At 41.0% G+C, this 11,900-nt stretch overlaps 1 long non-coding RNA gene across 1 annotated transcript; it reads left to right on the plus strand.

The window, feature by feature from the left end:
• Positions 1-2,903: 2,903 nt before the first annotated feature.
• Positions 2,904-5,343, plus strand: LOC119469225. The gene is made up of 2 exons (XR_005198037.1): positions 2,904-2,950; positions 5,104-5,343. It is a non-coding gene; the product is annotated as an uncharacterized LOC119469225 (long non-coding RNA).
• Positions 5,344-11,900: the final 6,557 nt, after the last annotated feature.

Below are 11,900 nucleotides of genomic sequence, written 5' to 3' on the forward strand. Positions count from 1 at the left end.
CCAGCCCACAGGAAGCAGCCCTGAGATGAGGGGCCTGCCCTGTGCTGCCCCCACGGGGAGCCCCCCAGGTTCCATCAGGGGACCCCCTCCCGACAGACACTGAGACCCAGACGGAAGCCACCTGCTTCCTCATTCATTCACTCACTCATTCACTCATTCTTTCCCGGAGATCCAGTGGAAAAGGGGAAACTCCAGCCACTCGGGGGCTTCATGCGGCGCGGGGGAAGGACGCGGACCCTAATCATCTGGGCTCTTCGCGGGACGGGCGGCGAAGCAGGTAAAGCGCGCGGGGACGGTTCCGAGAGCCCGGGGGGATTTCTCTCGCTGTCCCCTAGGAGCATCTTCGGCCTCATTCTCTCTCTCTCCCCTGCCCCACACCCCAGACGGAGTCTCTCTGTCCTCCAGCCTGCAGTGCAATGGTGCGGTCTCGGCTCCCTGCAGCCTCCGACTCCCGGGTACAAGCGATTCTCCCGCCTCAGCCTCCCCAGTACCTGGGACTACAGACACGTGCCACCACACCTGGCTAATTTTGAAATTTTTAGTAGAGACGGGATTTCACCATCTTGGCCAGGCTGGCTCGAACTCCTGATCTCGTGTTCTGCCCGCCTCGCCTCCTAAAGTGCTGGGATTACAGGCGTGAGCCACCGCGCCCAGCCCTGTCTCATTCTCTTAAACCTTCTCCAGACTCCACTTCCTGTTTAGTGACCTTCCTTTGTAAAGGTCACAGTAAAAATCAGAGTCCTCGTCCTGACGAGTAAGGGCCTGTGTGGTCTCACTGCTTGCTCTGCCGCTGCTTTTGGGAACCTGCCTATTTTTGAGGGACTGTATATGAAATGTTTCGTGATGTCGCCTTTTGCATCATGTCTGAAATGTGCGAGAGGCACGGGGATGGTGTTTGGTTCAGAAATCCCAGAAGTCCCGTAAACAGATGCTGTATGTTTCCTGCTTTATGGTTTTGTATCCTACAGAGATTTCAAACAAATCTCTGGGAGTCTACAGAAATTTATACTCTGATTTTCTCCGAACACGAAGCATCTGCCCAAATGTAAGATAATCCAGTTATTTTACTTCAAAATTGTATTTTTTTTTAGTGTGAACTGAGGTTGGTCATTTAAACTGTATATTCCCCAGCTCCCAACTGTAGTAGTTACAATATTATCATTTTATAATTTCCCCTTTTTTTAGTATGAAGCTTACCAGGAATGTGTCATTCATATGTATGTATATATGTACATGTGTATCATATATCATATGAACATATACGTGTGTGTACCATATATCAACATGTCCTGTTGAAATCACAGGATTTCTTTTGTTTGTTTCTTTCTTTCTTGAGACAGAGTCGCACTCTATTGCTCAGGCTGGAGTGCAGCGGGATGATCTCGGCTCACTGCAACCTCTGCCTCCTGGGTTCAAGCGATTCTTCTGCCCCAATCTCCCCAGTAGCTGGGATTTCAGGCGCACACCACCACACCTGGCTAATTTTTATATTTTTAGCAGATACAGGGTTTCATCATGTTGGCCAGGCTGGTCTTGAACTCCTGACCTCAGGTGATCCACCCACCTTGGCCTCCCAAAGTGCTGGAATTACAGGCATGAACCACCACACCCTTGATTTCATTCTTTTGTATGGCTGAATAATATTCTATTGTCAACTTATGTAATATTTTCTTCATTCAGCATCCACAAGTATTTAGCTTGTCTTTATATCTTGACAATTTTGAACATTGTTGCAGTAAACCTGAGTGAGCAGATAATTCTTCAAGATACTGCTTTTATTTCCTTCAGTTATATACACAAAAGTGGAATTATTGTAGTGTAGGTTTGTTTTTTAAAAAAAATTTAATACCTTCCCTCCTGGTTTTCATAATGACTCCACCAAGTTAGAACTTGGTTTTGTGCTTTGACTATACAAGAAGCAGACCCAAGAGGGACTGTGTTTTGCAAGGACCATATAGCATATTGGGTGTAGGTATCAGAGGAAGAGGCCTCTGACCCCAGCATGCAAAGAGAATTGGAATCTGATGAGGGCAGCCCTGAGAATCCTAAGGTGTAAACCCAATGGGTGTTGACCAGGTTGGGGATGAAAACCTAGAATTCTAGGCATTCAATTTTCCGTGCCTTTTCAGTGCCCAAAGAACCATAGTATATGAGGATTGAGTTGATCCCTACGGCCCATCTACTCCAATCTGCTCATTGGTGAGATTGAAGCCCAGAGAGGGGAAGTGACTCTCCCAAGGTCACACAGCCACTAACTGGCACAGCCAGGACAAGGAACCGAATATTTCAACTTGTCCTCTCTCACCTTCCATGCCAAAATCCTTCCTGAGACTGAGCATTTTAGGCATTCAGCCTTTCTCTCTTAGACTGGAAATAATCCAATAGACACATTCTCCCTAAGATATGAAAGAGCGTCCTTTTTTCTTTACTCCTCAGCTCTCAAACTGGGAGTTGCATTTGAAAAAAGGAGCTTCCTTAATTTACATTAGAACCATGATAATGGTGGATTTCTAAACCAGAGAATATAGAGCTTTGTAGGGCATTAAAGATTGTGGATTTTTTTTTTTCTGGTTGTGATATGGAGTCTTGGAGGATTTTTAATCTGGGTTATAGCAAGTGCTGACATATTTTAAAAAGTATCCTTCTGGGTGTTGTATGATTTATTCTTGCTGGTCCCTAAAAGATGATGGTGGACAGAGGGAGATGTGTGAGCTCAGGGGTGTGGGGTCCGCACTGTAGATGTGGGGGTGTTGGGATGGTGACTGAGCATGAAAAAGGCAGGCTGTCCCAGAGCGAACTGTACCCGTGGGCAGCTAATGGCACGTGTGAGTGACACAGTTCCCAGCTGATTAGAGGCAGCAGAGAGTCCTGAGCTCGCCTTCATTTCCTGCCACTTCCCCTGAGCTGAGACTACTCTGTGGGCTACTTTGAAGTCATGAAGCCTTTTTTGGTAACTTTGGCTGTGCTGCTGCTTTTCTTCCAAGTCATTTCAGGTAACCTAGACCTCTTCAGGGGAGGGGCTGGGAGTAGATAGTGGGTCTTGGTCACGGGAGGATGGGCTGACAGGGAGCAATGTTAAATAGCAATTGTCTGGAGGAAGGGGAAAGAGTCCGCAGATCCTGGTTTAGAAACTGCCTCACCATTTTCAAGTTCTGTGATGCCCCCAGCAAACTACTTGGTGCCTGTGAATTTCAGTTTATCCATTTCTCAATTTAAAATAATAAATTAGGTTGAGGGATGGACATTGAAGACACTGAAATTTTGATGTACAACAAATGTAGCTTTTGAAATTTTTTTGTAATTCATTTGAATGTTTCCAGGAACTCTCAGCCTGCTGGTAGAAAAAGTGGGAGTTGAAAAGGGCACAGGGTTGTACACAGCTTCAGAAGACAATTCTATTCATCTTTTTAGATTTAAAAGAGCCTCTCAGATGAGCTCATTCTGCTTTAAAATGTTCAGTCTTTCAGCGTTTCTGCTTTCACCATCCCCCCCCCCCCACTTCTTCTCAGAATGGCAGCTGGATTTAGCGGATAATGGACATGTCATTGCTTAGTTAAATAACTCGTTCATTCAGTAAATATTGTTGAATGTATTCCAGGTACCAGGCACAGGTGTTAGAGATAAAGCAATGAAATCAACCGACTGACTAACCAACCAACCAGCCAACCAAACAAAATCACCATCCTCTTGGAGCTTATGATTCTATTGGGGGAAGGAATGAGCAGAGTAAGCAGGGGATAGCAAGTATCAGGGGACGTGAGTTTGCAACTTAAAACAAAGGGCATCAAGGGAATGCCTCACTGAGAAGGTGACATTCGAAAAGCGACTTGAAGGAAGTGAGGGGTGAGCCATGCAGATATGTTGGGAAGAACCTTCATTTATTAGCTGAACTCCTTATCAAAGAGATGCTGTCTGTCATCCATTTGGTTACCTTGGGGTTTAGAGAGTTCAGACAGGAAGACAGGGTGAATGCTTGAGTTTATCTTTGCTTAATCAGTTTCAGAGATAATGAATTAGTTTTCCATCAGCCTCAGGTTGAGCCGTTAGTTTTTCTTAAATATTATTTATTTTGAACTGATGATTCTAAGCAATGAGTTCAATCTATTGCAATTATTATCGCTATTGAAGTACAAATTGTCCTAATCTTGGCCAATAGGAGTCTCTTCAATTTGGCTTGTAAGCCTTTCAGTTATATCCTTGTTAGTCTTTGATGGCTTTCTTGGTATCTGGTATGACAAGGTGTTTCAAGATCATCTTGTAATTTACTGCCCATAAGTGGCATCCACCATGTCTCCAAGAAGTCCTGTTTTTTTAAAAAAAAGCTTACTGGGAGATAATATTTTAAGATTACAATATGGGTAGTAGGGATGCTAACTTCTTCTAGTCATTGTTTCTAGGCTTTCTCAGTGACCAGAGCTGGAAAAAATTTTATCTATCTATCCATCTGTCAATCATCTATTTTGTATTTAAATATAAAATACTTGTGAGTTCATATTGGCATTTTCAATTCAAATTCAGAACTCAAATTCAGTATTTTCTTTATACTAATAATTCTGGTTCTCAAGGTCACCGGGGATAACAGAATTAGAATATGCCATGATTACTCATTTGATTGATCTCTCATTACATATACAATAGTCTTATTAAAATAATATCAATGCTATGATAATGTCATGATTACTCAAACTAGTTAAGCTGTCTGCATATGCTGTCACCATTATTCTCTCATTTTTATGTTGTATTGTATCTATATTTGTCAGAACATATAGCCATTATGTACTTTACTCCTTCTTTTAAAATCCTCATTTTGGTCTACAAGTATCTTTATATTTAATATTCAGTTATGTGTCAATGCTCCTCTCATTTGCTTATCTACAGCTCTTTTTCTAGTAGATTCTTTAGAAAGGGGCCCTGGGTTCCACTGGATATTTCTTGGGTTTCAGTATGGTGTTAGACTATATCCCCACCCTAGATATCTAGAGGGGATGCCTCCTTCTTCTCCAGCCTCCTCCTTCTGTCTGGCCCTCTGTTAGTCTTTTCAGTCCATGACTCATTTCCCCTCATGATTGAGATCAGCTCCTTTCTCTTTCCTTTTTGTAATAGGCACCATTGAAAAATGCTGGAATTTTCGTGGCTCTTGCCGTGACAAATGCCTGAAGAATGAAAAGGTCTATATTTTCTGCGAGAGTGGTAAACTGTGCTGTTTGAAGCCCAAGGACCAGCCACGTTTACACTATCTTACAATGAATTAGTGCTTTAAAGTCTGAGGTCGCAAAAATGAAGATGAACTTGCCCTGAGTCTGATGTTAGTAGATTCCTGAGCTTTATTAAAATATCTTTGGCTGACTTCTATGTTTGTCTCTTAGTATACCTAATCAAGCTCAAGGAGAAAAGGTATGGGTAAAGTTGTATATACATAAGAGGAAACTGGACCTACTATGTGTTGAGTATTTTGGGTCCTTTTCCTTTTAATTTATTTATTTTTGTTTTAGAGATGGAGTCTTGCTCTGTCACCCAGGCTGGAGTGAAGTATCATAATTATGAATCACTGCAGCCTCAAACTCCTGGGCTCAAGCAGCTCTCCTGCCTCAGCCTCCCGAGGAACTGGGACTAGTGATTAGCTAATTCTATTTTTTTTTTGTAGATATGAGATCTGGCTTTGTCACACAGGCTGGTCTCAAACTTCTGGCCTCAAGCGTTCCTCTTGCCTCGCTCTCCTAAAGTGCTAGGATTATAGGCAGGAGCTCCACACGAAGAACTTTTCCTTTTTTTATCAAAAAGGAAATCTCATCTATTCTTTAATTATTTTTACAGCTTTATTAAGGTATAACTGACAAATAAAAATTATGTATATTTAAGGTATGCAACATGATGATTTGATATGCATATACATTGTGAAATGATTGCCACAGTCAAGTGTTAATTAATACATCCATCACTTCACATGGTTACCAATTTTTTTTACAATGTAGTGAAACACTTAAGATCTACTCTCTTAGCAACTCACAAGTATACAATATAGTTTTTTCTTTCTTTTTTTTGACAGAGTTTCACTCTTGTTGCCCAGGCTGGAGTGCAATGGCACGATCTCAGCTTACCACAACTTTTACCTCCCAGTTCAAGCAATTCTCCTGCCTCAGCCTCTGGAGTAGCTGGGATTACAGGCATGCGCCACCACCCCTGGCTAATTTTGTATTTTTAGTAGAGATGGAGTTTCTCCATATTGGTCAGGCAGGTCTCAAACTCCCAGCCTCAGGTGATCCACCCACCTCGTCCTCCCCAAAGTGCTGGGATTACAGGTGTGAGCCACTGTGCCCAGCCTACAATATAGTATTGTAAACTGTAGTCACTGCTGTGATTTGGATGTTTTCCCTCCAAAATTCATGCTGAAACACAATGCTCAATGCAACAGTATTAAGAGGTGTGACCTCTAGGAGGTGATTGGGTCATGAGGGCTTCACCCTCATGAAAGGGATTTTGTGACCTTATAAAAGGACTTGACAGAAGCAGTTTACCCCTTTTCACCCAGTGTGTCCCTTTCCCGATGTGAGGACGCAGCGTTTGTACCCCCTGGGAGATGCAGCAACAAGGAACCATCTTGGAACCAGAGAAACTGGGCCCTCACCAGCCTTGATCTAGGACTTCCCAGTCTCCAGAACCATGAGAAATACATTTCTCTTCTTTATAACTCATCCAGCCTCAGGTATTTTGTTAGAGCAGCACAAATGATCCCAGGTAATCAGCAAGCTTAACAGCTGATCTCCAGCACTTACTCATCTTATGACTGAAAGTTTGCATCCTTTGACCAACATCTCCCCATTTCCTCCATCTCTCAGGACCTGGAAACCAGCATTTTATTCTTTGCTTCTGCAAATTCAATATTTTTAGATTCCACATATAAGTGAGATCATGCAGTATTTGTCGTTTGGTAATTGGCTTATTTCCCTTAAGGTAATGTCCTCCAGGTTCATCTGTGTTGTCACAAATGGCAGGATGTCTTCACTTTTATGGCTGAATAATACCTCATAGTATAATATGCTACATTTTCTTTTCTTTTTTTTATACTACATTTTCTTTATCCATCCATCCATAAACAGGGGTTGAGGTTGATTCCATAGCTTGGCTAGTATGAATCATGAGGCAAAGCGCATAGGAGTGCAAGTATCTCTTCAACATACTGAATTCATCTCCTTTGGATGTCTATCCATGTGTTTGTCTGATCTCACAGTGCTATAAAGAAATACTTGAGACTCAGTAATTTATAAACAAAAGAGGTTTAATTGAATCGCAGTTCTTCATGGCTGGGAAGGCATCAGGAAACTTATAATCATGGTGGGAGGTGAAGGGGAAGCAAGGCACATCTTACATGGCAGCGGGTGAGAGAGAAAGCGCACTGGGGTGGAGGGGAACTGCCAAACACTTTTACAAACCATGAGATCTTATTCAAACTCACTATCATGAGAACAGCATGGGGGAAACCATAATCCAATCACCTCCCACCAACTCCTTCCCTTAACCTGTGGGGGTTGCAATTCAAGATGATATTTGGATGGGAACACAAGAGTCTCACCATATCAACCCAGGATTCATATGGTAATTACGTTTTTTAGTTTTTTGGGAAACATTCATATGGTTTTCCGTAATGGCTGTACTAATTTACATTCCTACCAACAGTATGCTAGTATTCTTTTTTCTTTATATCCTCACCAACACTTGTTATCTTTCATCTTTTTGTTAATAGCCAACCTAGCAGGTGTGAAGTGATAACTTATGGCTTTAACTTGCATTTCCCTGATGATTTGTGATGTTTATGATTTTTTTTTTCATATACCTGTAGGCCATTCATATGTCTTCTTTTAAGAAATGTCTATCCAGGTCCTTTGCCTATTTTAAAATCAGGTTATTTATTTTCTAATAATTATTCTAATTATTTTCTAATTATTTCTAAAAAATCTAATTATTTTCTAAGTTATTTATTTATTTTTTTGAGACAGAGTTTTGCTCTTGTTACCCAGGCTGGAGTGCAATGGCGCGATCTCGGCTCACCGCAACCTCCGCCTCCTGGGTTCAGGCAATTCTCCTGCCTCAGCCTCCTGAGTAGCTGGGATTACAGGTACGTGCCACCATGCCCAGCTAATTTTTTGTATTTTTAGTAGAGACGGGGTTTCACCATGTTGACCAGGATGGTCTCAATCTCTTGACCTCGTGATCCACCCGCCTCGGCCTCCCAAAGTGCTGGGATTACAGGCGTGAGCCACCGCGCCCGGCCCAAGTTATTTATTTTCTAATATGAGTTTCCTTATATATGTTGGGTATTAATGTCTTATCAGATGTTTGGCTTGCAAATATTTTCTTCCATTCTGTAGGTTGTCTCCTCTCCCTGTTGATTTCCTTGGCTGTGCAGAAGCTTTTTAGTTTGATATAATCCCATTTGACTATTTTTGCTTTTGTGGCCTGTGCTGTTGGGGTCATATCCAAAATATCATTGCTCAGATGAATGTCATGGAGATTTTTCTCACTGTTTTTTCCTAGTGGTTTCACTGTTTCAGTTCATATGTTTAAGTCTTAAATCCATTTTGAGTTGATTTTTGTATATAAGGCAAGATAAGGGTCTAATGTTATTCTTCTGCATGTGGATATCCAGTTGTGGCAATACCTTTTATTGAAGAGACCATCCTTTCCCTTTTGTGTGTTCTTGGCACCATGGTTGAAAATCAGTTGACTGTAAATGTGTGGATTTATCTCTGGACTCTCTATTCAGTTCCATTGGTCTGTGTGTCTGTTTTTATGCCAGTACCATGCTGTTTTTATTACTATCCCTGCAACTTTACTAAATTCCTAATTTTTTTGATGCTATTGTAAGTGGAATTGTTTTAAATTTATTTATTTTTATTTTTTATTTTTATTTTTTTTACAGCGTTTCACTCATCACCCAGGCTGGAATGCAATGGTGAGATCTTGGCTCACTGCAACCTCTGCCTCCCACGTTCCAGTGATTCTCCTGTCTCAGCCTCCCAAGTAGATGGGATTACAGGCACCCACCACGACACCCCGCTAATTATTTTGTATTTTTTTTTCTTTTTAGTAGAAACGGGGTTTCACCATGTTGGCCAGGCTGGTCTTGGGCTCCTGACCTCAGGTGATCCACCCACATCAGCCTCCCAAAGTGCTGGGATTACAGGCGTGAGCCACTCTGCCCGGCCTGTTTTTAAATATCTTTTAAAGAGAGTTCATTATTCATCTAATCCTTTCAATCAACCCAATAAGTAGTTATTGTCATCACTTTTATTTATAAGTGGGGAAACTGAGGCTCAGATTGGTGAAGTCATTTACCCAATGCTGTGATACCCACATAGCTAACATGAGGAAGTACTGGAATTAAATGCTAGTGTGCATGACTCAAAGGAGAGGGTAAAAGATATAAGCTTGCAAGTAGCTCCTTGCTCCTACACCATTGCTAATATAAATGAAAACATCTGTTGGATTTATTTGAATTTCTTAAATGAAAATCTGGGAGTAGACAGTGTTGCAAAGGGGTCTTAATTTCTGGGATTGTTATAGAAGTTGAACAGTTAAGCAGGAAAATTAACTTTATCCACAGGTCTAATTCTTACCCCATTACTTTCTTGCTATATTTGTTATTTTGATTTTCATATTTAGTTTAAATGTTTATCAAAACCATACATACAACATAGTTTTAAAAATCAACTTTGAGGGCAGGCATGGTGGCTTATACCTGTAATCCCTGAACTTTGGGAGGCCAAGGCGGTCAGATCACCTGAGGTCAGGAGATCGAGACCAGCCTGACCAACATAGTGAAACTCTGTCTCTACTAAAAATACAATAATTAGCCAGGCGTGGTAGCGGGAGCCTGTAATCCCAGCTACTCAGGAGGTGAAGACAGGAGAATCACTTGAATCTGGGAGGTGGAGGTTGCAGTGAGCCAAGATCATGCCACTGCACTCCAGTCTAGGTGACAGAGTGAGACTCTGTCTAAAAAAAAAAAAAAAAAAAAAAAAAAAAAAAAAAAAAAAAAAAAGTAAAAAAAAAAAAAAAAAAAAAAAAAAAATCAACTTTGAATAAGAGACTATAATAGTATGTAATAGTATAGTATTATATAAGACTGTAGTAAAATACCGGAGTCCTCTGTCTCCCTTTCTTCATTTCCTGCTTTTCAAACTACTTTCACATCTTTTGGTTGTTTCTTTTGATTTCACTTCCATCTCTTCCATCATTATTTACTAATAGGCGTATATGGTTACTTATTAATTTTTCAGTTTTAGGCATTTTCCATTGGATTTCTGCCAAGGGAAATGAGGATTTAGCTGTCTGCCATCTTCTTTGAATATCTTCAGAATCTTTAGGTATTTTATCAATTTTGTCTTCCTGGAGACTTCTCTCCTTGGGCATTCAGACCTGCTTCACTCTGAACGGGTTGACGTTATGCCTGCAGACCTGATCTTATCCTGGATCTCTATTTATATCATCCTGTAGATTCTTTTTGACTTTCTCCTGAGATCAATGCCTTGCTTTCTGGATTCTAGGTCTTTCTTGATTTACTCTTATTTGGACAGAGCACCTCCTGATAGCTTCCTGAAAATGTCTGACTTCAATGTACTATCCTCATACTCGGTTAGTGGTTTGGCTGGTCACTTCGCATTGGAAATTACTTTACTTTAGACTGTCGAAGGCATTGCCTCATTGTCTTTTCCAATATCTAGTGTTACCCATGAGGGGCAAATTCTTAGAAAAGAATTCAAGAGTGAGCGGGGGTAGAAGAAACCAGCTTTACTGAGATGGTGGCAGTGTTACAGCTCTGTGTCTGCTCCTGCAGAACATGGCTACCCACAGGCAATGTGATGACAGTAGCAGCTCAGGGGCATTTCTGCAGTTATGTTTATATCCATTTTTAATTCCATGGAAATTAAGAAATTGATCATTTAGAAATTTCTAGAAAAGGGGTGATAACCTCCAGGTGTTGCCATGGCAATGGTGAACTCATGACATTGGTGGGCGAGTCTTATGAAAAGGTGCTTTTGGTACCTCTTGCCTGTTTCAGTCAGTCTTCTATCTGGAGTTGAGTCCTGCCTCCTACCGCTTTACTGTGGAGAAATCTGAAACCATTCTGATTCTTCTCTTTGTTTGTGACATGTTATTTCTCTCTGAAAGGAGAGAAATAAGAAAATAAGAAAGCTCTTAAGGTCTCTGTAGGGTTTTGATGTTTCAAGTTGAGGTGCCTAAATTTCATGTAGGATTACTAAATCAATTTTTCTTTTTTTCTTTTTGAGAAGGAGTTTCTCTCTTGTTGCCCAGGTCGGAGCGCGATGGTGTGATCTCGGCTCACCACAACATTGGTCTCCCAGGTTCAAGCAATTCTCTTGCCTCAGCCTCCCGAGTAGCTGGGATTACAGGCATGCAGCAACACGCCCAGCTAATTTTGTACTTTTAGTAGAGATGGTGTTTCTCCATGTTGGTCAGGCTGGTCTCAAACTCTCAACTTCAGTTGATCCGCCCCCCTTGGCCCCCCAAAGTGTTGGGATTACAGGCGTGAGCCACTGCGCCCGGCCTGAAATCAATTTTTCTGAGCACTCAGTGGGCCCTGTCAATCTGGAAACTCATGTCTTTCAATTTTTAGGACACTTTCTTTACTTCTTTACTTATTTCTTTGATAATTCCCTGGTCTTTGTTTTTTCTGTTCCCTATTTCTGGCTACCTATTTTTCAAATGTTGGACTCCTTGAGTGATTTGTTGGTTTTCTCATATTTTCTCTATTGCTTTTATTTTATTTCTGTCATTTTATTCTAATTTATAGAAATTTCATCTTTGTATTTTTAATTTCTAAGTTTTATTATTACTGATTTTTCTTCATTCTTTCTTTTTCTTTTTCTTTTTTTTTTTTT

This window comes from Cebus imitator, unplaced genomic scaffold (genome assembly GCF_001604975.1).
Source record: "Cebus imitator isolate Cc_AM_T3 unplaced genomic scaffold, Cebus_imitator-1.0 Scaffold18, whole genome shotgun sequence".
In the NCBI taxonomy this organism is placed as follows: Eukaryota; Metazoa; Chordata; class Mammalia; order Primates; family Cebidae; genus Cebus; species Cebus imitator.